The sequence below is a fragment of the Bombus vancouverensis genome, chromosome 6, assembly GCF_051014615.1.
Source record: "Bombus vancouverensis nearcticus chromosome 6, iyBomVanc1_principal, whole genome shotgun sequence".
NCBI classification, from domain to species: domain Eukaryota; kingdom Metazoa; phylum Arthropoda; class Insecta; order Hymenoptera; family Apidae; genus Bombus; species Bombus vancouverensis.
The window spans coordinates 8,031,105-8,051,516 of record NC_134916.1 but is presented as its reverse complement, the minus strand read 5'-3'; the positions used below and the strand labels follow the sequence as shown (position 1 = coordinate 8,051,516).

The 20,412-nt window shown below is 40.0% G+C and overlaps 1 protein-coding gene and 1 long non-coding RNA gene across 2 annotated transcripts in view; one reads left to right on the top strand and one right to left on the bottom strand.

Moving 5' to 3' along the window:
• Window positions 1-20,412, top strand: part of LOC117157935 (uncharacterized) — a 71,695-nt gene that overhangs the window by 6,074 nt on the left and 45,209 nt on the right. The gene's annotated exons all lie outside the window — the stretch shown is intronic.
• LOC143302779 (uncharacterized) lies at window positions 13,718-20,370 on the bottom strand. The gene is made up of 3 exons (XR_013058565.1): window positions 19,842-20,370; window positions 15,101-15,184; window positions 13,718-14,305 (listed from the first exon to the last, which is right to left on the bottom strand). It is a non-coding gene; the product is annotated as an uncharacterized LOC143302779 (long non-coding RNA).

Sequence of the window (20,412 nt, the reverse complement as noted above, 5' to 3'; positions counted from 1 at the left end):
AAATAATAAGGGTGTAAGGATGGCGGGCTATCTCGAGTCTACCTCACTATCGACCGGTGCATCGCTATGTTTGATATTTAAATGAAATTGAAATTTCAACTGTTGCGCTCGCCGTATAAACATTTCCTTTGTAAAGCCTAATTCCTTTCCCCAGCATCCTTAGAAGCGAGATTATTCGCAAGTTACGTTTGCCTTGACAGAGAATGTGGGCATAGTTTTTTTCGAATATCGAACCTACTCAATCACGAACCAACAGCACGATCCACTAATCTTCTTCTTCCTAAACAACAAGTAGTTGATTCGTTGGATATTCGCTCGTGAGTAACGATCGGAATATCACGGCTGCGCAAGAACTGTTTCTTCGTTAAACATACAACCGATGTTTCCATTGAGGAAATTGTAATTTTGGTTGCGTGCGAAGTCTTCCAAGCACGTTGGAAGAATCTTTAACTTTGGAAAAGTAAAATAACAGCGCACTTGAACGAGCAAGTAAATCAAAGTCCGTGCAAGTTGCACGTTCGACGTGTCTACTACACCGTGCCCCGTGTCACTCCGTAGTCACGAAGAAAATCGATCGAGATTTATCGCGCTCCACTTTGTTTCCCGGCTGTCACAAGAGAAGAACGTGAATAGCCAGCTTTCACGAAACTGCCGGGGGCTTCGCTTTCGTCAACTTTCGTCGACTTGACGGTATACATTGAACATTGTTCATCCTGTTTCATAGCCCCATCGAGTATTAATCCATTAACACTCCCCGCCTACATTAACTTCGGTTGCCAAGTATAATTGGCGCTATATATCGTAGTCCGTTTCATCCGTTCGCTGCACCAGGCAAGCAGAAATTTACTGCACCAATTAACGACTAAATTACCACCCAGATAATCTTACATCGTTTCACCAGCAAACGAGAAAAGGTCACTGCAGTTCGTTTAACAAGGTACGAATAATAAATATCGGTGGATCATACGGACGCGTACGTCTCGATTCGTTCGATAAATTAAAAATAACTCCTTGCGAAGAGTAAAGAAATTGTGTCTTCTTTTTTCTTTTTTCTTTTTTTGCAATTTCACGTATACTTTAACATACATAATAAAATATTTATCAACTTGCCAATTCGAGTCACGAGACAATCTAATCAAAATTTCATCACCTCCTTCTACTTGCTTTCGATACTTATTTATTTCCCGAATCTTTATTTTTATTAGAGAACGTTTGAAATAATTGACTTTAAGAAAGTAGTAATACGTTCTAAAGTCTATAACAGCAAAACTATTAACCTTGATCGAAAGCGAATATACCTATAGAGTACGAGAAAAGGGATGTTAAAAGAACGAACAGGTATATACGTAATATCGACCCGACAAGGACTCTGCAAATTAGATCGAAATTTGTTCAAATCTATTTCCCTGCTGTTGAGGTCAATATCATATTCAAATCGATACCGCTCGGTGATTTCTTGAACTCGGAGATCAAATCAGATCATAAACGTAAAAGCTTTCCGAGTGGTACGTGTTTCCCATATAGTCTCAGGGACTAAAAGAATTCTCGATACCTACTATCGAACGTAGTCGCTATACCTACCACTTTGTAACATTTTTCTTTCATTTATTTATTCGTAACCATTACAGGCTCGACGCTATAGCTACAACAAACAAAGAGTGTACAAGAGAAACACTCGACAGCGTGTCTCTTCTTTTTCTTTCTTTTACCTCTCGTGTTCCGCGAGTCTTTCGTTAGATCACGTGACTTAATCCCGTTACGATTCGCCAATTTTTATTTCTCAATCTCGCTCATCTTCCAACAAACGAAAACATTGTTAATCTTCTTAGGGGTAGCTTCGAGGCAATGTGGAAGCGAAAAATCACGTATATTCCTTTATTCGCTGGACTTATGAAATATTTCAGCAATGGATAAATACGAATGGAAGAATACTCTGTTCGTGTAACTTAGCGTAGTGGCCATCGCGCACGCTATACATACCCCAAGATGTGTACTTTGTAAAATGAGAAAAACATTTCTTCGTCCGCGTAGGTTCAACGCGTAATTTTCTTTTACTTTTTCACCGTGAGGTTAATCTTGCACGCGTAGGTGGTGAGCATAAAATGCCAGAGCCGAAATCAGAACGCAGCCCACGTTCTTTTCCACTTGTAACGCAACTTTCGACATTCCCAGCATAGTTTCGTTCCACTGTTTCCTTACACTGCCATGGCAACCATCACGAATACTACGAGTGCAATCACGACCATCTATCGACGAACCAAGTTTTGCATACAAGGCGACACACCCCCAAGTATTTCTACACGTACACGTCATCAGCCGGTTTTATGACGTACGTTATTTTACGCGAGTCGCGTACAGATGAAACGCTTAGGAAAAGAAGAACGTGCTTTGGAATAAAATACAAACCAGAGGTGTTACTATTCGTGCAATTGGTTACACGAGTACTTGAAAAGTACGTTACGCACTTGGGATGTACCAAAGAATGAAAAATATCAGAGTATGTTTTACTTGGCGGGTACCTTTTCCGTAGGCTGACGATGTTTCATGCGATTTGATACGAACTACGGTTTAGTTGGAACGTACTCCGTCAAAGGTAATCGTTACTAATACCGATAAAAACTGCTTAGGACAGGAATTACTAATATTCGTTGTATATTTTATCGTGCTTCGCTGAAACTTTCCTAACTTTACTAACTTCGTTAGATATTAAAGTCGGCAAGCAATTAATTATTATCTTTATTTCGACACGTTGATTCGTATAAATAAATTGAAACTGAAAATAAAAGTTGGCATCTTAACGATTAATGGAATTTATTATTCTTGTTATCTCGATATATCTCGTACATTATTCGTTTCTGATCTTATCCAGTCTACTCGAACCATTTTATATATTTATATCCCGAGATGATATCGATTATCTGATTTATTTAGATATAAATATTAGCAAACACGTAATCTTTTCCCTATCAACGTAAAAATCCCAGCTTTCGGAATATTTGAAAATAAGTGCCTTATATTGCAGTAACGTAGTATTGCGGTAAGTTCCAGAATACGAATAGAATACATTGCGGCTAACGAATGAAATGGTTTCATGCTTTCGCAGAATTAAAGAAGAAACGCGATGTTATTACGATACACGCACCCCCTCTGCTCTTGGTTTCGAGCTCGCACACGCACTAGCCAATCGAACTTTATATTTTATTATAATCACGTTGATCATGGTGGAATTGCGTTTTCAAATTTCTTTATCCGATTATCCGTTTTGTTCGGCGCATATATAATATAATATATAAAATAATATATAAAATATACGTACGCGTACCCGTTGCACCTGCAATTGCAATTTCGCGTACAGTATGAGAACGTTATATCTATGTTGTGGCCAATCTGCAAGTAGCCTGCAGTGGCACGAGAATAATGTACCTTCCATACTCGAGACAGGTGCGTTGTTCTCAGGTAGTTGGGTGCAACGAATTAAACGTAAATCGATCGTTGTCGGTCTATGTCTCTCATCTTCTATTCGTCATTTATTAAACCATCTGCCTAAATATCGAGAAAAGCCTAAAATATGCTTCCATAGAAGAAATCAATTTTCATAATACGATACGATTGAAGAGAAAACTTGTATTTCAACATAATTAAAGAGAATTATCTATATTCATATACGCGTGTTTCATCGTCATCTTGTGCACGACTTGTTACCATTATGGCGGTGCCATAATCCTCTGCTTCGATCCGACCAACCGAAATGTTCATTCAATCGGAGCAACTTAATCCGAAACTCGCGCGAGCGTTAGATTTCACGTAAAATCGGAATAGGCAATTATGGAGTAGTTCTGTCAAGTTACGGACGTACGTGACGTTACAAGGTTACACAGCTGCATCCACAAATCCCCATTGGTGTGCTTAGAACGCTGCACGTCATTTTGCCAACATAATTCAAGACTTACACTTACTTAAGACTTACTTAAAATTGCCATCAGAATCAGAATTCTAAATCATCTTCTATTTAGTATTTAAAGATCAGCGCGTTTCTAGAAAACGATAGGTAACTCTATAAAAATGTCAATTTATCACAGCATTCACATACCAATTAATTAGGTCGAAGTATATTGAATTTCATTTAGCAGTACATGCATGTCATGTTTCAAAGAAGAAATGCTTGGAAAATAAGGTAATGCCCAACTATCCCTTGTATACAGATGCAACGTATGTTTGTTTTCATGTGTTTCATTCGTCAAAGCGACGGTTTGCTTAGATCCATAGTCCGTTAGAAGAGAAGCGTAGAACAAGAAGAATAGCTGATCGACGGATAAATCTTCGGTCTGAACAACGTTTGCTAGGTTAATCAGACTCGACCACGTGCTTAAAGTATTTAGCCTGCAGAGAATGGTCGAGAGGCTATGCGTGAGATCAGCTCGAACGATTTAAAATAATACATTGCGACGCATAGAAATCACGTACGTACGCAACATCTCTGGATCGATCGACGCCGTGTGCCCTGTTCGTTGCATAACTTGAACCAACCGCGCGAAGGAACGTTAATTACCAGGGCAACGTTAATTTAGCCGCAGTGGCGATGCGCGGCCATCGTGACGATAATAATTACGATAACGATAGGAATGGTAATTACGTTATCCGTTCGATGCAATCGCCTCTCTCGTCCGTTTTCGTTCAACTTTGTGCCCGTTTAAAGGCGGCTACCAACTACTAGGCTCCACGCCTACCTTCGCGCCACGCGATACAGCCAATTTCGACAGATCTCGATCGGCGACCGAAGCATCGCATGATCGAGTTGCTCGTGATCACCATCGAGCCACGTTCGTTGTCCAATTTCGTCTATCGCTTCGTAGCGAGGCACGAGGAAGCGAGACAGGCCACGTTAAACCTACAGGCTACGTATGTACGTGTATCGAATATACGTTATGTGGATATACGGGCGTATATTCGACAACCTCCTACGTTCTAGGTTCTCCGCTACATATACCTCTATACGCAAACGGTGCATGCGTACGAGCAAGTACGTATTAGACGTCGTATTATTCTGTCATCGATACTAAGACTATGTTTCAAGGGTAACGCGCAGCCAACCACACCGGAGGGTTGCTCGCGTGGCTTCGAACGCGTAAAATAGACGTAGAATAAGTAGAAAGCCGATTTATGCAGCAGGTTTTTATCGTTTTTATCGTTTTTATCGTTTTCATCATTTTTATCACGGGAAACGTGATAAACGTGGTATTAGCGCGACTCGCGTACGCGTCCAAACTTTCGTTTCGCCAGAAGTTCCTGTCCTATATCTACACCATCTACGTTTTCTCCAAATGAATTATTCGAGTTTCGAAAAGCTAGATGCTAACTAGATGTTTCGGTGCTAATAGAATTAAGAAATTCTCAAAAGCTCGCATACGTTGCGCGCTCTCTTTTACAATTTTCATTAAAATTATCGTACAGGTGAATACGTCGTATAAAAATTTACCAAATATCAGCGGTGTACAAAATCTCACGATTCGACGTTTGAAACGCTATCTTCCGATCAGCACGTAGCATCTAACGACGCGTTGACGAACGACCGAGCTGAACGTAATATTCAGGACTAGAGCTAGTAGCCAGATAACCACAGGTAAATTAAACGGCCAGCGCGCGATCGTATGCTCGTCATTCCAAATGAAACGGTGAACTGAACCAACTACCAGGTAAAAGATGCCAAGAGAAATGGCGAGATTTACCTGTGTAAAGGTGGTACATCGAAAGCTTCGTTTCATCGCTGCTCTGTTGGCGCGAGATTTCTATTCCTACAAAATCAACCGATTATCGTTGACGAATAAGTCCTAATTACAAATCTGTAATTAGCTAATCAGCTTCTGTAACGTTTAATCGTTAATCGGTAATTTTTTTTTAATCATTGGCGTAATTTTACTTTACGATTACTCGCGTAATCCAGATCGCTTAGTGCTATGACTGCGGGATTCAGTAGCATTAAAATATTCATAGCTATGGGAACTAATCATAAAAAAATTCTAATTGTTTCGTAATTAACGATCAATCGAGCGATCGATCCTTTTCTTACTCGTTAACCAACGATTATTAAACGACGAGTAATCACGATTAGTAACCTGATTTTACGTTAATCATCGTACATTAATCGATCATTGATCAGATTACGTTTTGCTAAATTCTGTTACGTATACACGCTCGTAGACTAACGACGTAAGAATAATAAAATTACGAACATCAGATGTGCGCGTATACTCGAGGAAAGATGTTAAGGTTCGTTTAATCAAAGACATTCATCTAAAACTGATTTGATTAAATGGACCACGTAATACTCAATTAAATCGTGCATCCGATGCAATACGATCGTTGTACGTTGTTTTTAACGATCGACCCGACCCGTTCTATTCCGAGTAGCTGGAAGACGAACAATTGGTCGCACAGTGAAGAGCGTTAAATAATTAAATGCGACACATCGCGATACGCGATACGGAGCTGTCGTTTCGTTGGTTCAAAAGTATTCAGACGATCTAGGAACAAAACACGAGTCAACTTACAAATGGAGCTTCCCATGCAAAATTCGTTTCTGTTAATCTGTGTTGACAACTTTATTGAACGAATACATTTAAAAATCCTCGTCTTTCTCTTGTACTCGTTTCTTCAGTCTCGTAAATCGTTAACATTTGAAAATCGCACTTCCTATTGCGAGAAAATTTCATATTAATCCAATTCAGAGATACCACATAAACTGGAGTTAGTATTACGAATGACGACTTTTATCTGATAAAAATGTTTGATTTCGAAAAAGTAACCAATTAATTAAACGTATCCCCTGTTCCACTCTGTCGAAGTTGATAAAAAGAAAATGTACCACTAAATTAACGTACGTTTCACCCTTGTTCTGATAACCTCGCTGACATGTAGTTAAGTTTGCTGATTCGAGCTTGTTACGAACTTACCTTTACGATCCACTAATAAATCACGAAACCATAAAGAAATCACAAAAATTAGGAGGCACGTGACCGCGGCGGAAACGAACACGCGGAAGTATGAATTGTGCGTATGCTACTAAGGTTTATCCGCATAGAAATAGCGCATAGAATATGTCGATGAAATCCGAGTCAAGTTCACGCAATACGTGGTAATACAAAAAGTATTCGTATGATGCCGTAATGTGCTGCACAAAACCGCGTATACATTCGCGTATATTGATATAGATATATTTCCCCTTTAATAACGACGATGCCATTAAGCTTCGTGAAACGGATACATTCTCATCTTTCTCGAGAAATAACGTTCATCACGGCCGAATCAAATTTGGTAGAACGTCGAAAGAGATAATAAAGATCGTGTCGAAGCTAAATGCTATCATGGTAGAGCTAAAAACGAAAAGAAGGGACGACTTGCACGCAGAAAGATGATGGCGCGAATACGCGAAAGCACGCTGATTCCGCCAGATAAATTACACCCATGTGGATATAGGTTTTGAACTATAACGGTAACTAACGTATATAACGTATGGACGCATTTAGCCCATTAATGCCATAAATTTTATCGTTGAAAGGCTCGTCGATAGTTGGTCATATTATATATATATATTATATTATGACGTAGCTTAAAGGATATTAAATATCATAAACGACGAATATCGTAGAAAAAGCGGTAAAACGGTAAGACGTATGATATATGATAATAAACGAGGCGCGATAAAGTCAACGTCGCTTCTTTTATTTCTCTCTTTTATTTTCCTTTTTTTTCGTCACTCGGATTAATTAAACAGCTACCGAATCGATTATTCGTGAGATTTTATTACTCGACGCGGTCGATCGTAACGAGCGTTACATTTTGGCGTTACACTCGAAGGAACGAACAAATCGGCGAGAAATCGAACGAACGTAAAATAACACGCATTATCCGACAACGATAACGTTTTACGATACTTTAGAATAAGTTTTCTCTCGCCGATGGGAAATATCTTTGCACGCGTCTATTCGGTTTCCTCGAGCTTATCAGATGGAGCACGCGCTACGAGACTATCCGCCCGCGAATAACACCGCCGTGAATGCACACCTGCGGGACAAACGGCGATTTATATTTATAAACCGTAATACCGAGGCATTTATATTTCAACACAGTGCTCCACAGGTACATGTACTTGGCAAGTCGTATACCGAAACGAACCAAGAAAATATCTTTACCGAATAAAAAAAGATATCCAACGTTGCGCGTGTCTTGTAAAACAGCAAATACGTGTCTTGTCGTGCAGCAAAATATAGAAAGGAATTTTAAGGATCAAGGAAAAAATAACTTTATATGGTGTGTCGAAGCGGTAAACTACGATATTTCAAAAATAAAATTTTCCACAATCTTGCTGAATCCGTGAATCTTTCAATGTTCTACTCTTTTCATCTTTAGGACTTTTTTTCGGTCGGAAAACACCGATAACAATCGTAGATTTACTTTATAAACGTTATAGTCTGGTATTTATTTTAACCATAAAAAGATGCAAAAAGTTTGACGGAATTTCCTCGGCACAGTTATTTAACATTTATCAGTGAGAATTTTTTGCACGAGGAGAAAGTCGCGAGCAATTGCGAATGATCGCTACGTTTATAAAACAGCTAAAATCAACTTCGTTTTGATCGTTTACCGACGATTAATCTCGACGGAATTGCCACTTCATTTAGCCGGTGTCCGCGGGGAAAGAGAGTTGGGCACGTTCAAATATTCCTGCCGAGCGAAATACCGTGCTGAAAACCACGAGTATAATTAATGCGTATCTACGCGAAAATACAGCCAGGCAGACGAGGATACCCGCAAAGACCAACTTGAAATTTTCATCCACAGAAATTTTTCTCTTCTTTCCTCCTCCTCCTCCCTCTTCCCTCTCTCTCTCTCTCTCTTTCCATTATGAGCAGAACTGTGAATATTTTTGCTCTTATCCAACCGTCGAGGAAGAATATATACAAGAAGTGTATATACGTGTTAAACTTTATCCGTATTCTTGTCATTCTCATCTTACGCGTGTCAAGTCTCAGCTAGGAAGGAAATTATAAAAGTTATCCGGAAATAAGAAAGAAAGTAGCCGTCTATTTCGCACGGTTTTTCACGAAATGACAGTTTACTTGGTTGTTCGTTCCTTCTCGTTCCACGCTGTTACGAATTAATACAAAACTCGATTAAACTGCTCTCTTGTTGCGCCATTCAATTAATTCGACGTCGGCAAAACAATTGTCGGATAATTACTAACGAGATTTGAATGATTTCGCTCGAGTTCGATTCAACGCGTTCCTTGCCTGTTCCTCCTCTTCTTTCTGTATTCTCTCTCTCTCCCCTTGCCCCTCACGCTTGTCCTTGACCTTGATCGAAGATCAGGTTAATTTTGCTATTCCTTCTCTCTCTCTTGAGACAGACTTAATCTCGTTTATACATTTTCTCCTACGTTGGCGTATTCGTTGCGAATCGTAAGTTTATTTCACAGATTATCCCTATTGTTGAGATTATTAGATGTATAAACAGAGAAACGCGTGGTTAAATTGTAAGGTAGAAAAATATATTTTAATACAGAAGTGTAATTACAAGTAAGAATACAATTTGAGCTGGTCCAGACCGCACGATAGTAGTGTTACCCTATAACTGAAAAACTCCGAAGCCAACGTCGCCTGCCTACTGTTTATGGTCTGCCTGCGTCCCAATCTTTTGTCTATACGCTGTCGATGTCTTCAGTGCTTGAGAAAACTAAAAAGACCGGATGTAGAGTTTTCTTAGAAGTGGTGACCACTTCAACGCCTATTTTCGGTGCAAGAGAATATTTCTTGAAACGGCGGAAAGACCGAGTTTCAAGCGTCAGAGTATGGGCAAAACTGGTGATCGGCAGATAACGAACCAACATGAGTCGCTATCGATCAACTTGGAAAGAATTACAAGTGAAAAGAGCGCCGGAAGCATTAGGAAGGAAATTAGGCAACGAGACGATGATAAAAGCTGCAAGCCTTATTCCTACTAAGCCTTTTAATCGCTTCGTACGATAGGTAGGAAGAGAATTCTGTTTTCATGTCTCAAAAGTCGTTAACTACCGCGTTCGAGAAGAGAACAGAAGAAAAGTGCAAAGATCCAAATGTGAAATACAACACAACAGTCTTGTTTTCACACTGTGCGAAACGATTTCATGCTAGAAAAGACTCATAAAGGATATAACCTAACTAACACGAAGATGGTACCCCACTGGGGGTAGCCACCCACATGATAATCAAACAGCTAAAAAATTCTACCAAATGCCCAAATTGGACAAATTGTGAATGTGAAATATTAAAAAAAAAAAAATACTAGAAAAGTGAAAATTCGTACGCTCGAGTGTCGGTGACGAGCGAGGAACGATTCGGAGACTGCGTGTGGAAATTTGGTTGCACGTGGCAAGATTGTCGTCTGCCGCCAAGTACTAATGTGGTACGATCGAGGAGCGAGAGAGTCGTGCTAAAATTGAAATGACTTTGCTGTCGTATTATCGTTAGATATAATTCTTGATACTTTATTTTATACGCTACCCAACACAATTCCTACAACACAAATGCTTATACGTTTCTAAAAAGGAAACGAGTTACGATGAAATCGATGAGTTCCGCGTCCCTAGCTCTCGTTAAAACGGTTTAAAGCTAACGATGGAAAAATTGGCTGAAAAAATTAGTTGAAAAAGATAGTAGAAAAGCTCGAAACTCCTGTGCGATTTGCTTGAGACGACGGTGGATTTACCTGGTACGTTCACCTGGAAACAAGGAAGCTCGACGAGCCGGCCTGTCTCTCGTCTTTCTCGAACGAGAAACGCAACAGCAGAAGGGAGCTCGCTAAGTGGCGAAATCGTCCGTTAATTAAATGTTCCTCGGCTGGGTAGCTTCGCCAGTTTAACGCGCGATCCTGGCTGCCACCGCGCCGCGCCACTATTTTAACTTTATGCGCGATTTTAGCACTATGCTCGAACGCTCTTACGTCAACGCACGACCCATGCCAACCGTCGAGCACAAGCACGAAACCAGGTCGTCTTCCAATTAGCGAAAGCGCAAAATGTCGCACTAGCGAGAAAATTCCCTAAACGAGAGTTTACGGCTCGCGGGCTGAAACGGCGTAAGCACGTTGCGTGCATCTCGTGCGCTCCTCGAGAAGAGTATAGCAGCGTGCGTGTAAAATCCCTGTAGGTCAGAACTGACTAATCCAGAGTTCGCGTGGTCCCAATAATTCCACAGATATTTCCTCTTTTAATTAGATTTTTGTACCATTCGGCTGTTCGAATCGTCCATTCGTTTTACCATTCGTTTTCAAACGAAGTTCCATCATTTGGTCTTATGTACATTAAATTCACCTATCTCTAGAATATCAAGCTTGCAAGAATAAGATGTAACAGCGAATTTCTGTCCCATTTAAACGCCGCCTAAACGGTGATCTTTCAATTCCCAACGTTCGAACACGCGCTAACAAATTGCGGTTTCTTTTATGGGTTTATAGGAAATTTCAGAGTGGAAAATTCCACGGAATATGAAAAAATGTGTGAAATATCGAAAGCATAGTACTTTGACGGTTTAACGATACTTTTCACAATAATTGAACTATATTGTGAAAAATACTAATTTTTTTTTTAACTACGCGTTAATTATATTAAAAATTCTTTGAAAAATACTCTTTACGTATTCGTCGTTTGATAGTATTCGAATCGCATATCGAATGTTCCTTCGCGGAATATTTTTTCACACGGTTTTAAAACGAATTATTCTCTCAGTTGGAACAACAAGTAGAAGAACGAAAAGAATAAAGTATTTAAAATTTATAAAATTAATTAATTTTCTGTATAAAATTGGGGAACAGTGGCGCAAAATATCAAATATATAGAAATTTGTTAAAATACGAGATCAAGTATCGTGTGGTTGCAACAGCAGTGGACACAGTGAAAATCCACTTTAACGTTTCTTTATCCAAGCATCGATAATCCGTTTTGTTCATTGCGTGGATACGCTCGTTGAAACACCATACGTATATTCCATTCACAGCTGTAAATACACGAACGGTGTAATAACGTTATCTGCCTGCAACAGCCAATCTCGAAGCCTCGCCAATGGGACGAATACCTTCGATACTCGATGCAGGTGTATTGTTTTCAAGTAGTTTTGCGTAACAGACTGAACGAAACTACCGGACGTCCTACGTTATCCTACTTTGTGCTTCTAATTCGTACAGTCTCTATAGAACGTTTGCACGACTAGTTCGCGGCTGAACTTGTATTATCCGTTGGCGTAATTTTACAAATCGCAAGTTACCAATTATCAGTGTTAAGAACCTTGCACGATCTTGCACGATAATAACGATTCTCCTAACGAAACAGAGATCTACAAATGAATTTTACAATTTTACAATTTTACAATTTTACCATTGCAACATAATATACTTGTCGATTCGCTGGTAATATCAATTAGTAAATTATTATTCATCCGATACGAAGAAGATATAAAAGGTTCGTAAACTGATGAAAAGGAAAAATGATGTCCGAAATTGCTCGTTAAACAATTGCTTATTTCGTAGTTGACGAAAGCGTAAGATAAAGCCTCAAATCCTCGATAAACATTCGTTAACATTGCCATGCCAGTAATTGCTTCGCTATTCACGATCCTCTTCCCCCGCAAGAAATTCCTTTCCATGCACGAGAGAAGAACGTACTACGCGAACGAGACAGAGTCGATGCGACCACAATCACCGAATTCCTAGGTAAATAATTCAAATACGATAAGGAACGGAACTAATTGAAAAGTTTTTTTTTTTATTTAATATTTCACATTCACAATTTGTCCAATTTGGACATTTGGTAGAATTTTTTAGCTGTTTGATTATCATGTGGGTGACTACCCCCAATGGGGTACCATCTTCGTGTTTGTTAAGAATATCCTTTGTGAGATCTGCTGGGTGTTTCCTTTTTTCTTCTTTGTATGGTGGTGTTGACCGTTTCCGCTGCCAGCCAGGTCGGGTGCGTTGCTATTCTTTCTCTGTACCTTCTTGCGAATCTGCTAATCTCTTCCTTGACCGTTGGTATTTCAAGGTCTTTCCTATGTCCTCGTTTCTAACGTACTATGGGGCGTTTACAGTTGATCTAAGAATTTTAGCTTGGATTGTCTCTATTTTGCTTATATGGCTCATTGCTGCTGTTCCCCAAAGTGGCATTCCGTACGTCCAAATTGGTTTTACGATTGTTTTGTATATTTTTAGTTTGTTTTCTATGCTTAGTTTGGATTTTCGACTTGTGAACCAATACATTTGTCTCCTTGCTATCTGTATTTTGTCTATTATTCATTTAATATGCTGTTTCCATGTGAATCGTGTGTCTAAGTGGAGTCCTAGGTATTTTTTTTTATTTGTTTATTAAAATTACAATCAATTTTCGCGTTAAGAATTTTCAGTAATTTTTCTGGCGTGGCGCAGTGACATGGCTGATTATTTATAATAAGTTAATACTTATTATAGATAAGTATAATTTATAAGTAAGTATTATAAATAAGTAAATATTACTTAATTTAGATAACTAATTGAATCTAGCGTTTAAGTCTAGTTGGTAGTGCCTCTTCAGCCTGCGAATCTGGTCCGTCGTATCAAGTAGTCCAGTGATTAGGGGGTTTCGGTGTTTGTTGACTCTTTTGCTATATCTGTCGCTATATTTTGCTATTTCCTCTTTGACTGTGGGTATCTTGAGGTCGCGGTGTATTGTTTCGTTGGTTACGTACCAAGGTGCATCAATTAGGGATCTTAGCGTTTTCGATCGGAAGCGTTGAAGTATTTCAATGTTGGAGTTACTTGCTGTTCCCCATATTTGGATTCCGTAGGTCTAGACAGGTTTTATTACGGTCTTGTAGAGGCTAATTTTGTTCTGCGTGCTTAGGTTGGAGCGTCGACCAGTGAGCCAATAGAATTTCTTGAGTTTGTCCTTGAGTTGCTTCGTTTTGTTTGTGATGTGATTTTTCCAAGTTAGCCTCCTGTCCAGGGTCATGCCCAGATATTTGACTGAGTGCTTGTTAGGAATTATTGTGTTGTTAATGGTGACCTGGGGGCAGGTTTGTTTTCCTAGGTATTTGACTTGCCTTGTTTGTATTATGTGCGTGCCGTTCAGTATAATGTTTGGTGGTAATTGAAAAGAGTAACGGAAAAATGTATGTACAGACTGTGACGTTCTTTAAAGATATTCATGGCGGTAACGATCAAATCGTGGGCTGAGAGCTTGCTCGTGGAATCGTATTCGTGTTTGATCCTCGTCTTGTCCGGTCCGTGTCATACTATTAAAATCAACCTATAAAAACATAGACAAAATACGGAACAAACGATTCGATATCACGGAACATGTCCGCGATTCTTTCTTCTTCGACTCGTAAGAATCTATTACGGTTCCGCTGAACGAAATAACGAGACAGAGTTTTATTCCGGTGAAAAGAGCATTGATTTGGCGATGTAAAGTCTCACAACGTAAAATCGGGCAACTCGATCAACGGGCGTCGTAATACGAATCGAAACACGATCAATCGAGAATTTATTGAGCTTTTGCGAAAGGCGAAGAGGCGACGAGACGAAGAGGCGAAGAGGCGAAGGGACGAAGTAAAGAGAAAGAGAGGGGCAGGACTCTTTGCCATCATTGTTCCAGGTGGTTCCTTTCATCGTGCTCGTTGGCAGGCTCTAATGGCAGTAGTAATTAACCGTTTGATTTAGCGTAAACGAGAGAAAAAGCTGTGGGCGGAAAAAAGGGGCAAATGTATTTACCAGTGTAAAAGCCGGTGCAGGCTAAAGCGATCATTGGAATCGAGTCTGTTGCGACGAGTCACGATCTCTTGAAAATTAATCTCGCGGCTCAAAGGAACTCCAAAATTAATTAATCACGGCAAATGCGACCGCGCCCGAAAGAAAGAAAATAACAATCGGAAAAAAAACATCCGCCATAAGCGAGCAGCTTTTCACGAGTCCGTTGAAAAAGCCATAGAGACGTTCCTGTCCGCTCTGATCGATCTTGATAAACAAGTATCGCTGCTCTTTATAACAAGTATCGCATCGCGAATGTAAAATTTTGATAGACGAAGGAAAAGCGAGAACTTACGTATTTGCTGTGACGTGTATGGATAAATCTGTTTCATCCCTCTCGGTCTGTTGCAGATCCAATATACCCAATATCGTACAAATACTGAAAACAGAGTGGAAAAGTTAAACTCAAAGTCAAACAAAGCGGAAAGTTTCGAAACTTACGGAATATTAAAGGGAACATGGTTAACCCAAATGCACAGTACATTAGATGAACCTAATTTTTACACGGTGTACGGAGAGTATTTACCGTTGGACCGCGCTCGCCGACAAAATTACTTACGTTGTGCCGAAGATTCGCCAAACTTCACATCCACCGCACCAAGATAGCACGAAAATATATAAAAATAGAAAAGTCGGACGAGTAAAGTTGCGAGGACGCGAAGCACTTTCGAAACGGGTAAAAGTTTTTCTAAATTTAATCAGCTGGAAGCTAACTGAAACGCTTCTCGTGAAAGATTCAACGACTCGTTCGACCACTACGTCAACGGGTAATGTCTTTCAAGACGGTTAAGGAAGATATTTTTCACAGTGTGACGGAAATTCAATTGGCCGGCCGAAAGCGACCAATGAATGATGAATATTTATTCGTATTTATTGCGTGCACACTCCACTTTCACAAGTACGAAAGCATCGCTGTTTCGTTAGAAACGTTCAACGATTATTTAAAGCATTCAGGAAATCCGCACGTTCGATATCGCCTTAAAAATCACAGCGACTACGTACGTACTTAAAATTTAATCGTTCTCACGTCGTTTCATTTTCAGCAGACTTGTTCTGCTTCCACAGTTTAACAACACGTAGTGGTTTATTATTTCATCTGGCGCCTCTTTCCAACAACTTTTACTTTCTAATGGACGTGTTGTCCTGTATAAACGAAAACCTCCAACCGATTAATCGTTTCCCCGATAGTCTCAGGCAATTATCGCGTTTTATACGAATCAAACGGGCTTTCGAACGACTAAACAAATCGACGAAAACAAACGCCTAACGTTTGATCTCGAAAATATTCCGCAAAATATCATCGCCAGGATTTTCAGCGCGATACCCAAAACATTTTACCGTAGCTTGTAACGATTTACACAGAGGCGAAACGAGCGAGTGAGCTCGTGGAAATGCAAAAAGAAAAGGAAAGAAAAATTATAAACTGTCGCAAACTTGTAACCACGATGCGGTCGTAACTAGCCTTTGAATATCCTTATTTAATCGTATACGGACAATTTGTTCGATTAAACGACAAAACGTGTCGGTGGAACGATGAATCGCGACAACAATGTGACTACAGCCGGAACAACGATGCGATAAAACGAACGAGTAATAACGAAAGCAAGCAAAATATCACGTCCGTTGCCGGACTTTCGTGTACGCGATTCTCTGCCAAACAGTTATAAATGCGTTTTAAATGCATGAGTTTTTGAATGCGAACAAAACGACCGCTCGCAAGTAGCAGGTAGCTGCCTCTCGTTTAACCGATTCGATATAGTTTCATCCCATTACAGAAGTTTTAAGAGGCTTAAAAGAATGGGCCCGACCAAACGACAACGAGGGAATATAAAAATATGACATATTTTGCAATTGCAGAAAAATTTTAAAAAAGTTTGTGTTTAAAAAGGATGTGAGAAAAAGAAAAAAGAAACGGCGCTGAAATTTTGAAATTTATCGCGATTAACGCAACTTGATTTTATTTATATCACGAAGGCACAACGAATGGTGAAATTTATTCGCTGGAAATTCCATTATTTTTGGACTTTAAGCGTTGCCATTAAAAATACCGATTACCCAAAACGGGGTAATCATCAAAGAACTTTGCGAACGAAAATGCGAGTAACGTTAACCACCGACATACTGGTAAAATAGTGGAAACCACGAAAGGAGAAATTGGAAAAGAAATTGGCACGTTCGGAAAAAGTGTAACGTTTAAAAATCTAACGTTTTGCTGTATCTTTAGCGGACGCGTTTGGTAGCCATTCGCCTTGCCTGTGAACGGCATGGAACTGAAACGGCTAATAAATTGCGCGCGAGTGCAGACTAACGACCGCCGTTAGAATTTCAATCGATGGAAGTAGAAAACTCAATGAAACTACCAAGGAACAACGGAAAACTATTATCGCGATGGTAGAGTAAGTTACTACTACAGGGCGTTCGAGCTTTTTGCGCCGCTTTTAACCGGTATTACGTTATTCCGAAGAAGCGACACGATGCGCAATTCCCGGGCATAAGGCAACTTGACAATTCCAAAGGAATAATCCGCGCACCTATAAACCTTTATTTCCCACTTTTTACCATCCACATTTACGACAAGAGGAGCTTCGACGAGGTAATGATTTGTTTTATGGCGACGAGCTTGCGATATTTCATCGAGGCTGCTAAATACCGGGTCATTTTCCTCGATTTTAGAACGAAAATTTATTCTATTCTACACATCGTTATTATACATACGGTCGCTTTTAACGTTTAATTTTTAAAACGCGCGGCTTTTAAATTCAATTCGTTCTTGTCGATCTTAACTTGTGGATCTTGTTCGAAAAAACAGTGCATCTTTTTTCTTTCTTTTCCTCTTTCTTTTTTCTTTGCCGCATTTTCATGCATGCAAATTGCCAGGACCGACGAATCATATCTCGATTGTATCGTTTAGCGATGGGGACACGAGCGGATTGAAAGAACGTCGAACGGACGGGAGAAAACGTGTTAGAAGGAAGATCGCACGACGAATGTTTTAGAAATTTCAGCGTGACTTGGTTAAGGCCACTGACAAATAATCTTTTTTTTTTTTTTATTTATTTGTTGAAATTACAATCAATTCTCGCGTTGAGAATTTTCAGTAATTTTTTTGGCGTGGCGCAGTGACATGGTTGTTTATTTGTAATAAGTTAATACTTATTATAGATAAGTATAATTTATAAGTATTATAAGTAAGTGCATATGCTTAATTTGGATAACTAATTGAATCTAGCGTTTAGGTCTAGCGGGTAGTGCCTCTTCAGCCTGCGAATCTGGTCCGTCGTATCAAGTAGTCCAGTGATTAGGGGGTTTCGGTGTTTGTTGACTCTTTTGCTATATCTGTCGCTATATTTTGCTATTTCCTCTTTGACTGTGGGTATCTTGAGGTCGCGATGGATGGTTTACTGACAAATAATCGTATTGGAAAAGTGCACACTTTACGGTATTCTGTTTGCGAGAGATCGTCAGCTGTGCCTTACTCGTGCATTATCCTCTTGCGGAGCAAAACGTAACTCGTTCAGCGTAAAAATAATCTTGTTACGTGTAAAGATCCTAAGCAGGTTATATTACAACGACCTGAATATTTTATTAATATGACGCTTAAAGTGGCAGCGATTTCCCTTAATATTTCAAGCAACGCTACTGCGAAGTTAAAAATACCAAACTTGATCGAAGATACATTTTCTTTTTATTTTTATTTAAAATTTCACATTCACAATTTGCCCAATTTGGACATTTGGTAGAATTTGTTATCTGTTTGATTATCATGTGGGTGGCTACCCCCAATGGGGTACCATCTTCGTGTTTGTTAAGAATATCCTTTGTGAGATCTGCTGGGTGTTTCCTTTTTAGTCTTCTTTCTCTGCTTGATGTGTTGATCGTTTCCGCTGCCAGCCGGTTCGGGTGCGTTGCTATTCTTTCTCTGTACCTTCTTGCGAACTACTATATCAGTAAGCTATAATATTTTACCAAATGTCCTACTGGACAAATTGTAAAATGTAAATAAATAAATAAAAAAAAAAACCTTCTTGCGAACTGCTAATGTCGAAGATACATGGCAACATTTCCTGCTAAATGACATTAAAATCGGAAAATCATCAAAAATATAGCAAACTTCATTATTCGAAACGAACGGAGCAACATTCTCTCCGCTAATATCGATCAGAATCTTATTCGAGATGATGAGACTCGGTGAAGCGCAAGATGTAACTGGAATCGTTTAACCTTGGTCGACACAGCAGGGCCATGTAAGAACAAACAATTTGCGCAAACGATTCGATAGATTGTACACGGCCAATTTGTCGCGTATCTTCAAACGACACGTAGATGCGCGTTTCGCGAGCGACACCGTTTCAGGTGTAAAAGCAGGAAAAATTAAAAAATTCAAGCACACACACAAAGCGTTTCGTCCTCGTATCCTCGTTTCTCGCGCGAATGTTTCATCCTAGCCCGGAAGCGAGGATATCGACGATGATGTGTACGGCACAGAGCAAACAGTCAGCGTTAGCGAGTTAAGCTTGCTCTCATTCTAGATAGAAACGAACATTTGCCATCTGCGAGGCATTATTCTCCGCGGACACGGGCGAAAAGATACGGAAGATTTAGCACGCGCCGAAGAATCGTTGGAAAAAAAGCAAAAGAAAACGAGATAAATTAGGCACATAAATTCCGATATAGCCATTTATAATCCCGTAAAACCAAAGTGAAAAGTTTTGTTTTACGTATTTCTAAGATGAAGCCAAATTTCAATTGGAAATCAAATTCGCCTCTGTAAAGACAATATATCTTGGATCGTGCAGATACAGAATCGAAGACGGCCGATGGTTTGTGGGAAAGTCGGAGAACGTACGATTGTAGCCGGAAGACTAGAAATGAGATACGATTCTAGGAAGCCACTGTTCGTAAACTACGATACATCGAATTTTCTCTGTCTATAATCTCGCGAAGCGAAAAACACGTCGAGAGATACTTTGTCTATTCGTAAGATTGGAAACTTTAACGGAGAGGGAGAACTACCCTCCCGTTTTCGATCTACCTACAGGATCCAGCGATAATTGCAAATTAACCGTCGCTAGCCCCGTTCCATTATGATCCAGGGTGACGCAAGTGTACAGTTGGTAGGCGGCGTCTGGCGAAAAATCTGTCGGAGGCAATTTTCAGCCAACGACCGTCGTTTCGAAGGATTGGATGTTGGGAACTGGCCGGAAATCAATGGCGGAGACAAACGTCCGAAGCGGCGAATTCGATTTTCGAGACACGGTCGTCGTCCGGCAACGTCTGGTGGTTAACCGTGTCGGCGAAACACGTTCGTAGACTGGCCGTACGTGCACACAGGGATACCGATATAGCTAACGGAACGACTGACGGTGAACGAGCACGGCCGGAATTAGCGGAGGAGGTAATCAGATTTGCGAGAGAGCGATGGGCTTGGCGTTCCATCAGCGTTTACAACGTTTCTCTCTCTCTTCTTCCTTCTGCCATACAGCCACGCTCCTTCCTCCGTTGCTACACTCTATTTCCCTCAATATTCGCGTACAACGTACTTGTACATGCTTACGCGCGAGCACCGAGCACGACAATGACCACCTTTGCACCGTCGTCGCAGATTTT